General features: G+C 49.7%; 1 long non-coding RNA gene across 1 annotated transcript; it reads right to left on the bottom strand.

Moving 5' to 3' along the window:
- Window positions 1-10,818: 10,818 nt before the first annotated feature.
- Window positions 10,819-15,704, bottom strand: LOC106988098 (uncharacterized). Its single transcript, XR_001432293.3, has 3 exons — window positions 15,568-15,704; window positions 13,216-13,290; window positions 10,819-11,185 (listed from the first exon to the last, which is right to left on the bottom strand). It is a non-coding gene; the product is annotated as an uncharacterized LOC106988098 (long non-coding RNA).
- Between the last annotated feature and the right edge of the window lie 4,006 nt (window positions 15,705-19,710).

Raw genomic sequence — 19,710 nt, 5'->3', positions numbered from 1 at the left:
AAGGAAGGAAGGAAGGAAGGAAGGAAGGAAGGAATTGAAGAGAACACAAGGAGATAAAAAACATTCCATGCTCATGAATTAGAAGAACAAATATTGTTAAAATGTCTATACTACCCAAAGCAATCTACACATTCAATGCAATCCTTATCAAAATACCACCAGAATTTTTCACAGAGCTAGAACAAGCAATCCTAAAATTTGTATGGAACCACAGAAGACCCCCAAATAACCAAAGCAATCTTGAAAAAGAAAAGCAAAGCTGGAGGCATCACAATTCCAGACTTCAACCTATATTACAAAAGTGTAGTCATCAAGACAGTATGGTACTGGCACAAAAACAGATACATAGATCAATGGAACAGAATAGAAATCCCAAAAATGGAGCCATAACTATGCAGTCAACTAATCCTCAACAAAGTAGGAAAGAATTTCCAATGGAAAAAAGACAGTCTCTTCAATAAATGGTGTTGGGAAAACTGGACAGCAACATGCAGAAGAATGAAACTGGGTCACTCTCTGACACCATCCACAAAAACAAATTCAAAATGGATGAAAGGCCTAAATGTGAGACAGGAAACCATCAAAATCCTAGAGGAGAACACAGGCAGCTACCTTTTTGACATCAGTTGTAGCAACTTGTTACTAGACACGTCTCTGAAGGCAAGAGAAACAAAAGCAAAAATGAACTATTGGGACTTCATTAAGATAAAAATCTTCTGCGCAGCAAAGGAAACAATCAACAAAACTAAAAGGCAACCAACAGAATGAGAAAAGATATTTGCAAATGACATATCTGATAAAGGGTTAGTATTCAAAATCTATAAAGAACTTACCAAAGTCAACACCCAAAAAGCAAATAATCCAGTTGAGATATGGGGAGAAGACCTGAATAGACATTTTTCTAAAGAGGACCTACAGATGGCTAACAGGCACATGAAAAGATGCTCGACATCACTCATCATCAGGGAAATGCAAATCAAAACCATGATGAGATATCACCTTACACCTGTCAGAATGGCTAACGTTAACTCAGGCAACAACAGATGTTTGTGAGGATGTGGAGAAAGAGGATCTCTTTTGCATTGTTGGTGGGAATGCAAACTGGTGCAGCCACTCTGGAAAACAGTATGGAGGTTCCTCAAAAAGTTAAAACTAGAACTGCCCTACAACCCAGCAACTTCACTAATAGGTATTTATCCAAAGGATACAAAAATACTGATTTGAATGTGATGTTTATAGCAGCATTATCTATAATAGCTAAATTATGGAAAGTGCCCAAATGTCTATCGACTGATGAATGGATAAAGAAGATGTGATATATATATGTATATACATATATATACATATATATAATGGAATATTACTCAGCCATAAAAAAAGAATGAAATCTTGCCATTTGCAACATCGTGGAGGAGCTAGAGGGCATTATGCTAAGCACTATGGTAAGTGAAATAAGTCTGTCAGAGGAAGACAAATCCCATAGATTTCACTCATATGCAGAATTTAAGAAACAAAACAGATGAATATAGGTGAAGGGGAAGAGAGAGAGAGAGAGAGAGAGAGAAATTAACAAACCATAAGAGACTCTTAACTATAGAGAATAAGCTGAGGGTTGCTGGAGGGGAGGTGCGAGGGGGGATGGGCTAAATGGGGGATGGGCATTAAGGAGGGCACGCATTGTGATGAGCACTGGGTATTGTAGGTAAATCACTAAATTCTACTCCTGAAAATGATATTACACTACAGGTTAACTAACTAGAATTTAAATAAAAACTGGAAACATAAAAAAAGAACCAAATAAAAATTCTAAAACTGAAAATTGCAACAACTGAAATTTAAATTTTTCTAGGGTACTTAACACTACAACATGGCAAAAGAATTGGTGAACTTGAAGACAGATGAATAGAAATTATCTAACCTGAAGAACAGAGACAAATGGGATTGAAGAATATGATTGGCAGCTTAGGAATATGTGGCACAATGTCACATGTCTAATGTATGCAAATTGAGTGTCCCTAAAGAAGAAGGAAATGAGAATGGAGCAGAAAATGTATTTCAATAAATAATAGCTAAAAATTCCCCAAATTTGATGGAACACATAGACTTACATATCCAAGAAGCTCTGAAAAGCCCAAACAAGATGAATTCAAAGAAAAATCCACTTCGGCACATCATAGTTAAACTGCTGAAAACCAAGGACAAAGAAAAAAATTCTGAAAGCAACTAAAGGGGAAAAAAAATGCTTTATACGTAGGGGCATGAGGATAAGAATTATGATGACATTTCATCTTAAAACAATGGCAGCTGGAAGACGATGGAATGACATCTTGAAAGTGCTGACAGCTTGAAAGTGCTGAAATCCTTTCTCAGGATTGTCTACACAGGGATTTACCTAAAGAATTATTTAATCAGAAGCTCCCCTTCCCCATTGCTTGACGGTTTCCCCTGGGGTGTTAACTTCTCTGCACCTTCAGGCTGAATGAGTGTGATGGATGGGCAGGTACCCAGCACTGGGTGCATCATCAAGGAATCTTCAGGGCAGGGGCATGAATTACAGCTGAATTACATGAATTACAGGGGCACACCTGGAGGCTGGCTGCCCCAGTGGTCCAAAGCTCTCATGGAACCCACAGCAGACACAGCTGAAATTACAGGGGAAACAAGAGGTTGTAAGTCAGGGGGCAAAGACACCTGCCATTCTATGTGCCGGGCACTGTTCTAAGCACCTGACATAACCTGACAGCAACTCAGGGGAGCTGGTGCTAGCCATTCTTTAAAGAGGTGGAAACAAAGGCAAACAGGAGTTTGGTCATATGCCAAGATCCCAGAGCTGGTAAGTGTTAGAGTCGAGCTTGAACCCAGGTCTGCAAGCTTTCAGCCACTACCCCACATTACTTCTCGAGATGCACTGCACACAGTCACTGAGGCACAGCTACGTATCCCATGCTCAGACCTCCGCACACATATATATCCAAAGACGTAGTGTTCCTACACACAGACATGTAACTCTACGTGTGCTGCCACACTGCCCCACACATGCATGTGCACACACACATACACACAGACACAGAATCAAGGACATGTGCATGCACACACTCAAGCCATAGGTGCATGCAGCAGAAATATACTCATTAGGGAACCGTTCCAGCTATTTCCTGGCCCTGAAGACAATATAATTGGGCTCACCACAGGTAGAAAAGGAGGGCTACTCTGCACCCAGGCAGAAGACCTCCCCGCTCCTCTTCCTCCCCACTCATTGTGGTTAGCTGGTCACTTCCAAGGATGTTATTCATTTCCCCCAAAAGACACCTGCTCGCACAGACCTCTCCTTTGTCTCACCCACGCCTGGCAATCTGCCCACTTCCGCCCCCAGCCCTCACATGTGCTTTCCTGAAATTTCTACGTCTGTGATGTCACCAGCAGTCAGAATGGAGCTCATTATTCTAAGCCCTAGAGTCTCAGCCTCACACTGACAGCTGGGTGGGCAGGTAAGGAAATGCTTCACCACTGGCTCTGTTGTTTCACAGAATTTGATCGCAGCCTCAAAGGTGTGTCCTCCCACTTCCTGTTGCAGCCAACAGGGGGAGGCCTCTCCTGTCCAAGGAGCTGGCCACCTAACTATCCCCAGGATTCTAAAGCCCGCCTTGACCAATTCTTCGTAAGCCATAGCACATGGGTGTGCAGATGCTTTCTGAGCATGACATCATTTGTTTTATCGTGTGTGTATTCAACAAACATTACATGAGCAACTACTGTAAACCAAGCCCTGGGGTTCCAGTAGGAACCATTTCTTTTGTTTTACTCCCAGTGCCAAGCCCAGGGTCCGGAATATGGCAGGTGTTCCATTCATGTCTGCTGGATGAATGGGTGAATGGACAGATGGACAGATTGACAGATGAGGATAGACGGGTGGGTGGATGGGTAGGTGTGCCCAGGGATGGATGAATGAGTAGGTGAATAGATGAGTGGAGCAGGCCCTACACAGAGGGGTGCAGGCTGATAAATAAGACACAGCTGCCACCTCAAAGGGGTTCACTCCAATAAGACTTTGCTTAGGTCGCTCTGTTACACGTGTGCAGGGGGGCAGGGGGAAGAAGGCATGTAGGAAGCGAGGGAGTGAGGCACAGAGGGGTTACACACAGCTGGGGTATTTCAGGCAGAGCATTTGGCCAAAGCCCTCTCAGCTACCTCAAGCCCAGGAAGAGGAGCTGTGCCCATGCCCTGCACCCACAGAAATGGTCATCCAGAAGCATCCTTTGCGGGGGGGGGGGTGACCACGGGGCCACTGGAGTGGAAACTGGCATCAGTGGATTTACCCGAGGTGCAGCCAGACCTGGGTCCTTCACAGGGTCCCCTGCTTCAGGGTGTTTGCAGGAAATGGACCCACTCTGGACATCTAGCTCATCCTGGTCACCCCATGGCCGCCTCGGCACCCCTCTTGGCTGCGCACGCACGCCTTCTGCCTCCGCACACCGCATCGCAGCACCTTTACCCTCTCACGTGTGCATCCTCTCTTTCAGCGAGCCCCCCCCCCCCCACACCTACCCACCTCCTGGGCCAACACATGTCCCTCCAGGTGTGGTCAGGGGTTAGAAATGCCCAAACCAGACTCCATTCCAGGCCACCCAGCAGGGTAACAGTAACCTCTAGAAAAGCCAGGCCAGACCAGCTGAAGTGACATCCATTCTTGTTTTTAAAAACTGGGACACCAAAGCAAGTGCGCAAACCCACCCCCTCCCCAATGCCACTCTGTCACCGCAGAATGATGTGGGGCACGCACGGGAAGCTGAGGATCCGAACCTGCTCAGCATTTAATTGGCAAAAAGTCCTGGATCCCAAACAAACCAACATTCCGCTCCATCACGTGCTGCTCTCCCGACCTCCACCTTCACTGTTGTCCATGCCCTTGAGGGACAGGCGGGCTTGTACCCCACATATCAGGTCAGAATTACCCCCAACTGCCTCCATATTCCAAGCGTCCAGGGAAATTCAGGGTGGGCTAGGAGTGTATTTTAAAATCCAGCTCTGGGGTGCCTGGGTGGCTGGGTTGGTTGAGTGTCCGACTTCAGCTCAGGTCATGATCTCGGGGTTCACAAGTTCAAGCCCCGCATTGGGCTCTGTGCTGATGGCTCGGAGCCTGGAGCCTGCTTCGAATTCTGTCTCCCCCTCTCTGCCCCTCCCTTGTTCGTTCTCTCTCTCTCAAAAATAAATAAAAAATTTTTAAAATAAAAATTTTAAAAAATGCAGCTCTTCCCTACAGCCCCTCTCAAACTCCAGTTTTGACTTTGAGCTGTTAATAAAGATCTCATGGAGCCAACGGTTCCTTAAGCTCGTCTGCCACGCTCGCAGGGCTTGGTGAGCCCACTGAGATGGTTGCCATGGAACTTCTCAGCCAATCAAGCGCAGTGGAGAGACAGCAACCCACGCAGAGACGCCCCACCCCTCCCCTCGCCCTCCCCCAGCCCTGCCCCTCTCTCCCCTCCCCCCACTGCTGCCGCCAGCTGGGGGTTGAGGGTGGTGCCTCTTGTGGGTTTACGCCAGCATTTACCACCTGGCCGCATCCTCAGAATGGCTCGTGTGTGTGGGTCCCTCACCTGGCTCCCCTGTGGCCTCCGTGACCTCACCCTTCCCGTCCCTGAGTCCACACAGGGCTGCGGAAAAGCACGGCCCAGCCTCAGAGCTGAGGCTCTCCTCGTGCCCATTTTACAGCCGAGCACACTGAGGCCCAGAATAATGGGACAGCGCACCCAGGATCGTGCCGCTGCTAAGTTACAGGCGAAACGGAGTTGGAGCTGGGGTCTGTGGGAAGCCCACCGGAAGCAGGAAGGATGTGGGGCACAGGTAGAGACCACAAACTACCACAGTTTATGAGAATAAAAAATGATTTTAAAAATTCAGGCTTAGGGAAGTCTCTGAGCGTCTTGGAAGGCTTTCCAAACGTTCTCCCTCTGCGGCTTCGTTGGGCTTGTCAAATAGAGAGTGAGGAGGGGACCCTAGAGTCTGCCGGTTCCCTCCCTTTCTTTCTTCCCCCCTCACCCCCAGGGCCCCACCAGCCTGTCTAGCGGATGCTGAGCAATCATTTTGCTGATGACTTTGAACTTGGCCTCTGGGAGGGGGTGGGCAGCTAGTGTGGGAAAATGAGAGCCTCGCTCAGATGGATTTGCGGTATTGTTTCTCTGCTGAATTCTTTTCATCCTCTCCGGTTCCTTAGCCGCAAACTGCAAGCGTCTTATTTCTCCCCCCCTTCTTTGCCTCGGTTGAATTAACTCAATGAGGGCACTCGCTTTCGACAATGCTGGGAGATTTTTAGATCCCGAACACTCCTCAGGAGACCAGCACAAAGTCTGACGCTCTCTGCCTGCGATTACGGAGCTAATCACTCAGAACACGCTCACTCACTTGCATCTGTTTATACCTTGGGACACAAACCACATTTCCATGTGTATCAGGCAGCGAGCTAGTTACCAGGGGCACGAGATGAGCCCGTTTATTATGGAGCCGCTGGGGACACAGACATTAACAAATAGTAACACGTCATCACCGGGTGGCAGAAGCCGCCAAGAAACAACGCTGCGCAATATTGCCTGCTCTCTGGAGTTCTTTAGAACACGGGGAACTGGGACACACACCTTCGAAACCAAAAGCGACGCGTTTTGAAATAGTCCGTTGGCAATCAGACCCGTTTCCCACCCCACAGTTGATGGCGGGCTCGACGTGTCCTTTCGTTCGCAGCCGGACCCTGTGTTTCCCGACGTCCAGCCCTGAGCTGGTCAGGGGACACTCTCGGAGGCGGCTTATGTCAGCGGGATCGCTGCTAAAATTCACACTGGAACGACAGTACCTGAGCTCCGTGTGATTAGACCTATTTTCGTGTTTCTGCTTGAGTCGCGGATGTGCTGTGCTCGACCTCAACTTGTCAAAAAAGACAAACCTTTCAGTGTCAGGGGAACAAAAAAAGTACCAAGAGGAGAAAAAGAAGACAGAAAGTAATCACAAGATCAGAGTCCTCATTGTTTCGCAACTTGCGAGAAACAGTATCTCTCCCAGCCGTGACTGGCAAGTGCCCTGAAAACTTCACCAAATTATCACTTTTTCCTTTATTTAAAAAAAAAAAAGCAAGAGTATTTAGTTGTCATTAGTTACAACCAAAGTTCTCTAAATATCCCAGTGCTTCTCAAAAAACTATGTTGGCAAGTTCAAGTAAGTTTTTTAAAAAAGGAGGGCTTCAGCAGTTTTGAAAAATGTCGGGTTAAAGGGGGCACCTGGGGGGCTCAGTCGGTTAAGCATCTGACTTCAGCTCAGGTCACGATCCCCCAGTTCATGGGTTCGAGCCCCGCGTCGGGCTCTGTGCTGACAGCGTGGAGCCTGGAGCCTGCTTGGGATTCTGTGTCTCCTTCTCTCTCTGCCCCTCCCTTATGCGCGATCTGTCTCTCAAAAATAAATAAATAAATAAATAAAACAAAACTTTAAAAAAAGAAATGAATGCAGATCAACTGTGGGATTTGGAAAACTGAAGTCCTAATCGGAACGCCGTCCTCTCCGTCCATCCAGGGCCATCACACCAGAGGCTCTTGGAGGGGGACGCGTCCCAACAGGGAGGTCCCCGCTGCCTCTGGAGGTGCCGGTGGCATCACAAGGCATGGAAACATGGCGACAAAGTCACTCCTCTACAATCCATGCCCCTGCCTCAGCCAAAGAGTGTCTCCACTGGAGGCTAGCCCGCTTTTCACAAACCCCTGAGGCTGCCAGCCCCGTGTTTAATAAAGACAGCAAGCCGCTACGACATCGAACTGGAATTTCACCACCTCTGCGCCCGCGACTTTTACCACCACCTTCTGCATACGGCAAATGGCGCTGGTTTTCCATTTATGGTAATGATTTAAAGTTTCCTTTTTAAAATCAGTGTATGCTTTTAAAAGTGTGTTAAGTGTAAAAGAAAAGATTAAGTAAATAATAGCAGAGATGTAGGGGGGGTGGGGAAGGACAGGTTTGGGAAAGCGAACAACCAACAAAAATAAAACCCAAGTGGGTTCTCCCGCTTTCCCACTGCTGCAGCTCAAAAGAAAACTAAAATTAATTCCTTTTGCTGGATGAGGAAGAAGAAAGAGCCCCCGCCCCCAGGCCCCCAAAGGAAATTCACTAAACCGTTAAAAGCAATTCCCCCAGAGAAGGGGCTTGAGGGCAGGGAGAAAACATCCACGTTTTACTTTAAACCCATCTGGATTATTTGAATTTTTCTGTTGCAATAGAAATTAACCCTCTGACTGACGTATAAAAAGGAAAAGTTAGAAATACTTTTTCCAGATTAGTCGTGTGTGTATTGCCTTTGTGATACCTTTGGCATGGAAAACTTTTTTAATTTCACAGTGTCAAAAACAATCACTTTTTTCTTTACGGCTTTTGGGTTTGCAATCTCGATTAGGAAGTTCTCAGCCCCTAGATTGTACGTGCAACACGGGCTGTCCGTATAGACACCTCCTGAGTGATACCGGCCCTTACTGCTTCACGCATCAAGGTGCCTGCTCGAACACCAATACACACGTGTTTACTGGGTCTTTGGAGCATATACTAATATCTGGAACGGTAAATCCCCCCCACTGTCCTCATTTCTCACATTTTCCCACCTATTCTGGGGTCCATTTATTCCGTGTGAACTCCAAGGTCATATTTTTATGCATCACTTTAATGTTTTCAAAATAAAATTTCTTTCATTATTAAAAAGGGGAAAGGGGTCTTTTCATGAATCTTTCTCATACACCAAGAATTAAGATATACCAGCATTTTAGGGGCACCTGGGTGGCTCAGTCGGTTGAGCATCCGACTCTTGATTTCGCCTTAGGCCATGATCCCAGGGATGTGGGATAGAGCCCCGCATCAGCACTTCAGCACTCAGCACAAAGCTTGCTTAAGACTCTCTCTCTCTCTCTCTCTCTTTCTGTCCCTCCCGACCCTCTCAAAATAAAAATAATTTTTAAAAAAAGATATACTAGCATTTTCTGTTTAAGAAAGCAGCTGCGAGTTTATCTCCCTGAATTTGCTGCACCGGGAAGGCAGGGGACAGGAGAATAGAGCCCCAGACTCTAGAAGCCCCACATCTGGTGCCCAGGCCCCTCCTGCAAAGGCCCCTTCAGATAAGCCAGCACGTTGAGGGGAGTGGGGGTGTGAAACCAGCACATCACAAACACTGCCCTGGCTGTGAACTGGTGCCTTTGCTAGAAGGCTGTGAACATAGCACTGGCTTAAATAAAAATCCGCTCTGACTACAGAAAGCCCTGGATGGGGCCTGGAGAGCTCAGGAAGGCCCATGGTCAACAGCCTTCGGAGACAGCAAGGAAAACATGCACTACGCAGATAAAATAGGGGCTCTCATTGTGGGCCACACACTTCTAGGCCACATACTTGACCCTATCACCACTCCCAGGTTCACAGAGAAGGCTCCAGAAAGCTCACCTCTCCTCGACATCCACAGGAATCACGTGTGCTTGGGCAGAGGGCCACTCCACACCCAGCACTACTCTGGTACTCTGGGCTAGATCAAGGCCATGACAGCTGGCACTGACCTGGAAGAAAGCATTCACCTGTACCTATGCAGCTGCTTAACGATTTGGACATTTAGGAACAGATGTAATTAACGCCAGCCTGTATATACTCAATACCGGCTAAGCCTGGATCACTTCTGATAAGCCAAGGAGACAGAGACCCATTGATGCCAATATCAGGCACCTTAATGGGAAAAACAAGAAAAGGAGAGTCATACCTTCTAAAGATTTCCACATCAAACCCACTATCATTCCATCTGGACCTTAAAAGAGGCTCAACCCAAACCCTAACCGTAACCCTAATCCCTAGTCCTGACCTTGACCCTAACCCTAAACCTAACCCCTAGCCCTGACCTTGCCCCTAACCCAAACCTCTAACCCCGACCCTTACCCTGACCCTAACCTGAACCCTAACCCTAACTCCTAACCCTGACCCTAACCCTTACCTTAAACCTCACCCTAACCCATAACCTTAACCTAAACCATAACCCTGGCCCTGACCCTAACTCCTAACCCTGACCCTAACCCCTAACCCTCACCCTGACCCTAACCCTAACCTGTAACCATGACCTGGCCCTGGCCCTAACTGTACCACTGACCCTGACCCTGACCCTGACCCATCTGACGCGCAGGGCGGTGAAGTTTCCATTATTTCCACTTCCACTTGTCGAAGCTCAGAGTCCCCGCGAGAGAACGTGAACTGAGTGAAGGCTTCTGACAGCTCCTCTTTTCGGGACTTTTTAAAAGTTTGGTGTCCACGGGACTGACTCTACAAACCCAGACCCTAATGATCATATTTTTGCACAGAATTCTGGGATCAAAATACAATTTCAAAAATAATATATTTTCTGACATCCCCCAAGAAAAAAATGACTGGTTTCTTCCCTCTAAAAGGGTTTAGATGGAATAACATCTGTGTTGAGAATATTGTGAATATGTTAAACTGACAGGCAGTCTCTAAGGCACTCTGCTCATTAATGTGCTGTGCATAAAATTAAAACTTGAAATATATTTTTAAATCCATTTTGAATCATTTAAGCAATTCTCCCGCAAAGGAACTATTGTGCTAAAATAATATATTTGGAGCAAGGAATATGAAAGCTATTAAAATGTCTTAGACCCCCTGCCTTTCATGGGAAGAAGGGGGGAAAATGTTCCCTCGCTTTGATTTGAAACATGTTCTATATAAAATAGACCCAGCAAAAGAAAAAAAATAAAAAAAGAAAGTAGTTTGAAATTACACTAAGAGTTTGATTTAAACCCAGAGGAGCCAAAGAACTCAAAGTTGCATCTTTTTATTTCTGCCTTGATGTGCACGGCCCAGCCAGCAACGCTCAGCGGGTCTGGGAGGGCCCAGCGGGGGTGCGTGCATGGTCCCTAGGTCTGCAGCAGCCACCGCTGGGATCAGGAAACCCCAAAGGAAGGAGGAAGACAGGGGTGGAAAGACAGTCTCGTCCTGCCCTTGCCTCGTCCGGAGTTCTGCAAACACCTGCACGGACGTCCAGCACATCAATCGGTCCGTTGGTCTCTGCAGCCCGTGGGCGTGAATGTGTGGTAAGAACAGCAGGCTGCCTCATCCACACCTTCACCAAGCGAATCCTGAGTGCCAACCAAGAGCCTTCGTTGTTCTGGACTCTGAGAGGTCCCTGTTGGGCAAAACTCACTGGTGAAAATTCATTATGAAAATGTGCTGTGAGGCGGGGAGGGGGGCTGGGTGGCTCAGCGGGTTAAGCGCCTGACTCTTGATTTCCGCTCAGGCCATGATCTCACAGGTTGTGGGGATCCGGCCCCGCATCAGGCCCCAGGCTGACAGTACAGAGCCTGCTTGGGATTCTCTCTCTCCCTGTCTCTCTGCCCCTCCCCCACTTGCCTGCACTCTTTCTCTCAAAATAAACTTAAAAAAAAAAAAAAAAAACTTTCGCTCTCTCTCTCAAAAATAAATAAACATAAAAAAATTTTTTAAAAACTTTAAAACCCTCCCTACAAATGCTACCAAAGTGTGGGGAGGGCATCTGGCCTGGTCTGGGAAGCCTTCCTGGAGGAAGTGACAGCAGAGTTACTTTCTAAGGGAGGAAGAAGAAAAGCGACATGCATTCCAGGCATAGAGAAGGCCAGTGCAAAGCCGGGAGGCAGGAATTGGCCTGAAGTATTTCCTAGATGGAAACCAGGGGGGTGAGGCAGAAGCACAGCCTGTGAGAGGTTGGAGGTGAGGTCAAGGTGAATGCATCAGCCTAGGCAGGGCCTATGTCCACCACGAGCAGTCTCCACCTGACCCTAAGAGCAAACAAACACTTTCGTTGTCTATAACTTGTGCTAGGCCGTGTGCAAATGCCTTTCACGTATGGTGGTAATTCATTTCTTCCTCATGACAGCTGTCGAGGGGGCTATTATTGTGGTCTCCATTTTACAGATGAGGAAGGAATCTTCTCAAGTGAGCACAGCTGGTAAATAGGGAAGGCTTCGAACCCGGGGAGGCCAGTTCCACAGCCCAGCTCGCACCGCACGACGTCATTCCTGAGAACACGGGAGGGCCGCTGGGGGGGCCTAACACAGGGAGGGTCCACGCTCCAGTTTGGGACCGCCGAGCCCCCCTGGCTGCCCACGGGAGCGATGAGGGGGCCCGGTGCGGGCTCATCGGGTGAGATGGGAGGGGGATGAGGTCAGGGGGCCATGGACACGCCCCCAGGAGTGTCCCCACTTCCCCCTGAATGCTCCCTTACAAGGCTGTCCGACGACGGGGCACACAGTCGCGGGCTGGGAGCCACTGCTCTCCTTGTTCACTAGCTTTAAAAGACGTGGCCCACACGCCGTCCCCCAGTAACGCAGCCAGGTCTCTGAAACAACACGCATTCCCACCTTAGCCTTTTGCATCTCGTAGAGCCCCCAGCTTTCCTTTAAAATCCACTTGACTGAGGGTTGATGGGGGGTGGGTGAGGGGCATTGAGGAGGGCACCTTTTGGGATGAGCACTGGGTGTTGTATGGAAAGCGATCGGACAATTTCATATATTGAAAAAAAAATAAAAAATAAAATAGAATATTGTAAAAAAATAAAAATTAAAAAAAAATAAAATCCACTCGAGACGAAGTTGTCTGAAAGCAAACAATAGGCCTCATAGACGCGTCTCCCCCGACTCCGAGGTGAGGCCCCCGAGAGAGGTGACTCCACAGAAGCCATTCACCTCTCAGATCAAACACGCGGAGTCCCCGTGGGTCCTGTCCCCACGTCCATGACAGGCAGAGGGGACCACGTTTCTCAGCCACGCGAGATGCCGTTCATGTCCCGGGTGAGGCCTCCCGCTCCGGAAGGGCTAGGACAGCCTTCCTTCCACCAGACAGTTGTCCCCAGAGGGCCCGCTGCGTGCCAGGCACTGACCGGTGGCTGGGCCTAGAGCGTGGGAGGACGCTTAGACCCCCGACCGCCCACGCCAGGAGCCCGGCCCGCAGCAGGTCCTTAAGAAATGCCCAACAGACACCCACGGAGCCTGGGGGAGGGGTGCGGTGGGGACGGAGAGGTGAAACGCTGTTCTCTCCTTCCTTTGCAGTCGTTTACGGTCACGTGGGACGGCCCAGATTGTCGCGGGAAAGGTACTGCGGACCACTGTCCATCCAGGAGGCCCCAGGACACCCCGGGTGAGCCCTCGCCTTGCAGTTTGCCACACTGATGTCTAAGCTCACCTGGATCTCGGCTTTCCGGGGATAACGCTGTGCGACCGTGGACCAGCGCCTGAACTTCTGATGCTGTGTCTGCCTCTGCAAAAGAAGAACGTTCATCACTCCCGCGTCATGGGGCTACCGTGAGGTCGCAAGGCAGAGGGGCTTCGCAGGTACTCAGCCCGGCTAAGTGCTAAGTAAGTTCCAGCTTATACGTGGTCGTCATCACCGTGGGGTGACAGCCAGGCGGTACACACGTCAGGACACCCTACTGCCCGCGCAGCGGAGAAGGCGAACCTCTAAAAAGGAGCGGCCGCAAAGCGGCTCCGGGTCCTAACTGGAGCGGTGGAGAGACGTGAGGGTGTCCCCAGAGCTCCAAGATTAACATTCTGGCCCCTGAGCCACCGCTCCCTCCCCGCGCAGCCCCCTGTGTGGCTTCCTCCTCTCTCTAGAAGGGGCTTCCTTTCCCAGCCACGAGGTTGGGGGGGAGGGGGAGGGCTGGGGAATGTGCCTGACCCGCAGGGCGTCCCTAGGACCGAACACAGGCAGGGCCTGTGCACTAGGCAAACGGCAAACCCTTGCCACACCTGACCCAGCCCGGAAGCAGTGGGGCCACTGGGTGGGGGAGGGGGGGGGATTAAGCAAATTAAGACCAAGGACGTTTGACTAGACAGATCTCAGAACACTACTCAGCCGCACAACTTTCCCCGAGGCGGGAGGGTTAGACGACTTTCCAGAGCGAAATGGTCTGAAATCCGTTTTGTTGCGACAGGTAGACCCCCATCACGACCAAAACTGGAGTGGGCTTTAACTGGTTCGAGTAACTGGGAAACCCAGGGGCAGAGCTGGCCTCAGGAACCTGCAGACATCCAAACCATCACTAGATTTTTCTCTTGCGCCCTCACTTCGACCCTCCCCTCCCCCTCTCTGCACACTGGCCTCCTTGTTTCCTGGAGCATTCAGGCTTCTGCCCTACCGGCAGGGAAGCAGCACAGCACGCACAGGGGCAGGAAGAGAGGGGTTTGGCCACAGACAGCTCTAAGCTTTCCATATCCCAGCCTAGGGACAAAAAGGGTCATCCCAGCTTGGTGTCTGTTCATAAAAACCCAGGGAAAGACTCTGATTGGCCCTGCTTCGGTCACATGTCCTCCTATCTGGCCAATCACTGCAGCCCGGTGAAATGTCACCTGGTGATCAACCAGGCCCCAGCCAGGCTGGAGGGAAGTATAGTTAGCTGCTATCCCAGAACCACTTGAAGCACAGAAGGGGATAGTCTGCAAAAGATTTCAGGAGCGCGATCTTCCTACTCTCTTTCATGAGGTCCCAGCCCTGAACCCATTGATGCCCTTGAACTCCAAAAAGCAGCAATGAGAACATGAGAGAACATCGTCTGGGGGGCGGGGGGGGGGGGGGGGGGCTGTGGGGACACGGGGGGTCCTACGCTGTGCCTGAGGCCGCAAAGCCTGTGTGTTGGACTGGACAGCCCTACCCAGGTGCGCTAAGCACCTCCCACTGAACTTGGAATAAAAAGTCCAAATTCCCCAGGCCCACCTGGTGCCGAGGCCTGGTGGACCGCCCAGCCCCCATGGGTGTCCTCCTCTGTCTCCAGAGATGGCTTGCTTGCACTGCTCGTGTCCCTGCTCAAATGCCACCTCCCCTGGCATCCTACTGCCACAACTCCCTCACCCCACAACACCCCTTACATGTTCTGTTTTGTTCTTTTTAACTCTTGTCCCCATCTGAAAGTCTCCTGGTTTATTGGTTTACTAAACTGGGAGCTTCCTGAGGTTGGAACCAGTCCTGCCTTGCCCCTGATGGGTCCCCAGTGCCTGGCACAAAGCCCAGCATGTAGAGGAGGTTCGGTACATCTGTCAGTTGAGTGAATGAGCGAATGAATGACCACTGAAAACCGTAGCCTGCTTTAAGCCTCAGCGGAAGGGGAAGGGGAGAGGTCTGCCTGGTAAGTAAATCCGTAATCTTACGGAACAGAACATGGAAACCGCCTCCCGTCTCCCCTTCCTGTGCAGCGGTCTAGTTTTCCTTCCAAACCTTCTGTCGGACCCTCTGCTGGCAGAACCCAGGGTAGCTAGTCCACCCTGGACAGCAAAGCCCTGCGCCTGGCCAGGCCAGCTCGATGAGGTCTCTCTGGAATCACAGGTAATACGCCACTCGAGTTCCATTCAAGGACGGTACCCGCGACTTCAGGCTACTCCAAGCCCTTCTTGGGTGACACCTGCATTCTCAGAGCACACGCACTTCTAAGCGGACTCCTCCTCGAGCACAGAGACGGCATTGCAGACGAGCCTTGTGACAGCCCATGGACACCCTCTGCCTTCCATTCTGACAGCCACCCGAGGACCGCTCCCGGGCACTTACCACCTTCCCCTGCAAAGATCGCTGAGTGTTAGTCTCGCTTGGAAATCAAAGCTGGCTCTTCTCCCCTAGCATTCAGGCTTACTTTTCACACAGGGGCTGGGCTTTTCTCACATCCTAAGAGCTGGCACAAGAGAGGCTGGAAAGGAAGGGGCAGGTGAGAGCGAAAGAGAGGAACAAAATGCACCCTGACCCGGAGGGGCCGCGACGTGGAGTCATTGATAATTGCGCCCAGCGGAGAACAAAGCTGAGAGGGAGGCTTCTGGGGCGCGGTGGGAGGGATTCGGCTTTGTTCTTCTTCAATAAGCCCCAGAGAGTGATGTTAATTGTTACTTTAGGTGTGAGGAGTGTGGACAATTTGTAAGGTAAGACAAGAGTCCCTTTGCTGTGACCCGAGCTAACATAATGGGGGCGTAAGGCCTAGAGACCCTTGGAGTTCCTTAAGCTCGGTGAAGCCATCAAAAACCTGCCCTGCAAATTGGCACCTTTATCTCAAGCCTTCATGTCTTTGTTATGCAGTCGAGGTAATGATCACCCGCGCTGCGGAAAAAGGCACGCTGGCTGGCTGGCTGGCAGGAACGTTGGCTGCACAAAACATTCTTTGGTTTAAAAAAAAAAAATCACAAAATAAAAAAAAAAAACTGTTTAAGCTTAAAAACTAAAGCGAAACAGTTGGCTCCAGTTGTTGAAAGGTTTTATAGAGCAACAGCAAGATGGGGGAAAAAAATAAAACCTAAAAACTGTCCCAGAATGCTGAGAGATGGCCAAAAATATTAATATGCAGGAATATGGCAAACCTTCCCAAGCTGTAAATATTTCCTCCCTTTCCCACGTATGATGGGAATCAGCAAGTGTGGCCATCCCTTCCCCTCCCAGCTCTTCCTGAATAACACTCTTTCCAAAAGAACGGAATTAAAGTGAAGAAATGGTGAACAGTGTCCGTCGGAGGTCCGCGAATGTCTTGTTTCAAATATCGTAGGGAGGAGGTTTCCACTCCTAGAACGAGGAGAGGAGGAGAAGGCACACACACCAATGCAGAAGTTCACCGAGACTAGGATGTTCAGAGATGACACAGGACCCAGCGCAACCGCACGAGGTTTCTTTTTTCTTTCTAATTTAAATCCAAGTTGGTTAACATATAGTGTAATATTGGTTTCAGGAATAGAATTCAGTGATTTCTCACTTGTATATGACATCCAGTGCTCATCCCAACAAGCACCCTTTTTTATGACCATCCCCCATTTAACCCATCCCCCCCCCTGCGACTGCCCTCCAGCAACCCTCAATTTGTTCTCTGTATTTGAGAATCTCTTATGGTTGGCCTCTCTCTTTCTGTTTTTATCTAATTTTTCCTTCCCTTCCCCTATGTTCATCTGTTTTGTTTCTTTAATCCACATATGAGTGAAATCATATGATATTCGTCTTTCTCTGACTAATTTCACTTAGCATAATACACTTTAGCTCTATCCACCTTGTTGCCAATGGCGAGATTTCAATCTTTTTGATCGCCGAGTAATACTCTATTGTATACATATACCATAACTTTATCCACTCATCAGTCGATGGACATTTGGGCTCTTTCCATACTTTGGCTATTGTTGCTAGTGCTGCTATAAACATTGGGGTGCATGTACCCCTTCGAATCAGCACTCCTGTATCCTTTGGATAAACACCTACTAGCGCAATTGCTAGGTTGTAGGGCAGCTCTGTTTGAACCGCCATACTGTTTTCCACAATGGCTGCACTCGTTGGCATTTCTACCAGCAACGCAAAAGGGTTTGTCTTTCTCTGCATCCTCGCCAACAGCTGCTGTTGCCTGAGTTGTTCATTTTAGCCATTCTGACAGGTATGAGGTGATATCTCATCATGGTTTCGATTTGCATTTCCCTGATGATGAGTGATGTTGAGCATCTTTTCATGTGTCTGTTGGCCATCTGGGTATCTTCTTTGGAAAAGTGTCTATTCATGTCTTCTGCCCATTTCTTCACTGGATTATTTGTGTTTTGGGTGAACAACACACAATTTCTTAGTATAAACATAGTGTGGCATAAGTATGCTCCGTGAAATTCAAATTTAACTGGACATCCTGTATTTACTGAATCTGGCAACCCTAGAGCCCTCGGTGGTCAAGCTGATTGAAGATGGGTCGTTCATGCTGACAGGACGGTGAGTGGGGGCTCTGTTCATAGTTGGCTGAAGCAAATCCGTGCCCATCAGTCAGGAAGGTGTCTTCAGGGAGCGCCTGCAGGTGGCAGCTCAGGGCCTCCGCCTCATCTGGGTCCTCCACCAACTTCGGCTGCCTGACAGCAGTTTCAGGGAGAGGCACAGAACCTCGCAAGACCCACCGAAAGTTCAGGCAACACCTCAGAAAAACCAGAGCTGGGCTTCTTTCCCACTGTCCTTTGCTGCTTGGGTTGGACACCCACGGCCAAGCCCAGCTGCTTAAAAATCATCCAGAGAGAGAAGGGCCTCCTGATTAGTCAAGAGAGAGGAGGAGGATAGGATATGTGGACGCCCCATCTTCCTGCAGGCCCTGGTCCTAGGGAGGAAGAGTCACCCCCAAACCCAGAGTTCACGGTCAGACGAGGGCCTTTGAAGTTTGCTTCAAATCCTTTCTCTCCCACCAATTGTTCAAGCCGGTTTTCCATTCTACAAAATGTCACCAAAGGAATCCCTCCTTCGTGAAATTGGAGAATGTAAAGAAGGATCCAGCTGGGGCCCAGGGAATGCTGGCGCCATGACGGTTACTATGGCACCTCAGGAAGGCCCACGGGGCTGCCCCAGGTGAGTGTAGCTCTCTCCCCTCTCAGGAAAGAAGGAATCCTGCCCTCCGGGCCAGTCCACCAGCCGCCCACAGCCTCTTCTTCAAAACTGACAACCTCAAGAAGCAAAGCCCAGCTTCAGTCAAGGCCTCATTTCCATCTCCCCACACTGTCTCTCAAACCTTCGTGACTTTGGCCAAAGACACCTCCTATGCCGAGGCAACCCGTAGGCTGGTTGTTGGGTGACGTTCTGCATTATTCATGAGCACCAACCACTCTGGCAGCATGCAGAGCCATTCACACTTGCTCCCCCCACGCCACCTCCTCAGACCCCTACAAGTTCATTTGGCAGATGAGGACATGGGCTCAGAGAGGTCAACCAACTTTCCTGAGGCCACTGAGATGGAACACAGCAGAGGCAGGGCGTGAGGCCACATCCAGTCCCAAAGCTTGGGCTTTGAACCTCAACCACTTCTCATCCTAGACCCATCCCCCAGGGTGGCCCATGCAGCTATTTCTGAGGAGAATGGGCAGAACTGGCAAACTCCTACTCATCCTTCAAAACCCAACTCACTCCTCACTGCCTCTGTACTTCCCTGCCTCATCAGGGGCACGCTCTAAATCACATCATCCTACTGTTACCCCATCCAGAATGACGAAACGATGCATTATCATCTGGGGGCATTCACATCTGTGCCCCCACTCGACTGACCTCCTGGAAGGCACTGTCCTTGCTTGTCCGTATCTGTACCTGCCACACCTTCCAGGAACGTCTCCAGCTGCACTGACCTCCTTAGTGTTCTCCAGACACTCGGGGCCGGCTCAGCTCAAGACCTGAGCTTCCCTACCCACTCACAATAGTCTTCCCATACCTCTCCCCTGACTCCCCGTCACCTTGAACCTCCTTCCTGATTTAGCCTCCTATGGGCCAGACGTGTCTCCCTGGCATGAGCCGGTGTGTGCATTTGTTTATTGCCTCATTGTCTTTCCTCCAGACGTGTCCACCCCTCCCCCTGGGGCAGGGGCAACGACTTAGTCCGTCTGGTCCCTTCCTGGATCACCGCGCACATCAGAGGTGCTCGGCAGACATTTGTGGAATGAATGAGCCCGGCATACAGAGACATTCAGTAAGTGAACTTACTCTTAATTAATCATTTTAACAGAATCATCTTGGAAGCTTCCTGAAGGGAAAGCTGACTTTGCCCTCCTACATGATGGATCCTCCTCTCCCCACCGTCCACTATTCACACCGCTTTCCAGATTACTTACCCCCTGTTGTAAGAATGGTGGCCTCACAAAAAAAGGCCTGAAAGAAAACCCTGAGCCCACCCGGACACTTGTCCAGCCCGCGGCAATCCGACCAGGCCCACCAGCTTGCTCAGCC

The sequence above is a fragment of the Acinonyx jubatus genome, chromosome A3, assembly GCF_027475565.1.
Source record: "Acinonyx jubatus isolate Ajub_Pintada_27869175 chromosome A3, VMU_Ajub_asm_v1.0, whole genome shotgun sequence".
NCBI lineage: Eukaryota > Metazoa > Chordata > Mammalia > Carnivora > Felidae > Acinonyx > Acinonyx jubatus.
This window is presented reverse-complemented; position numbering and strand designations above follow the sequence as displayed.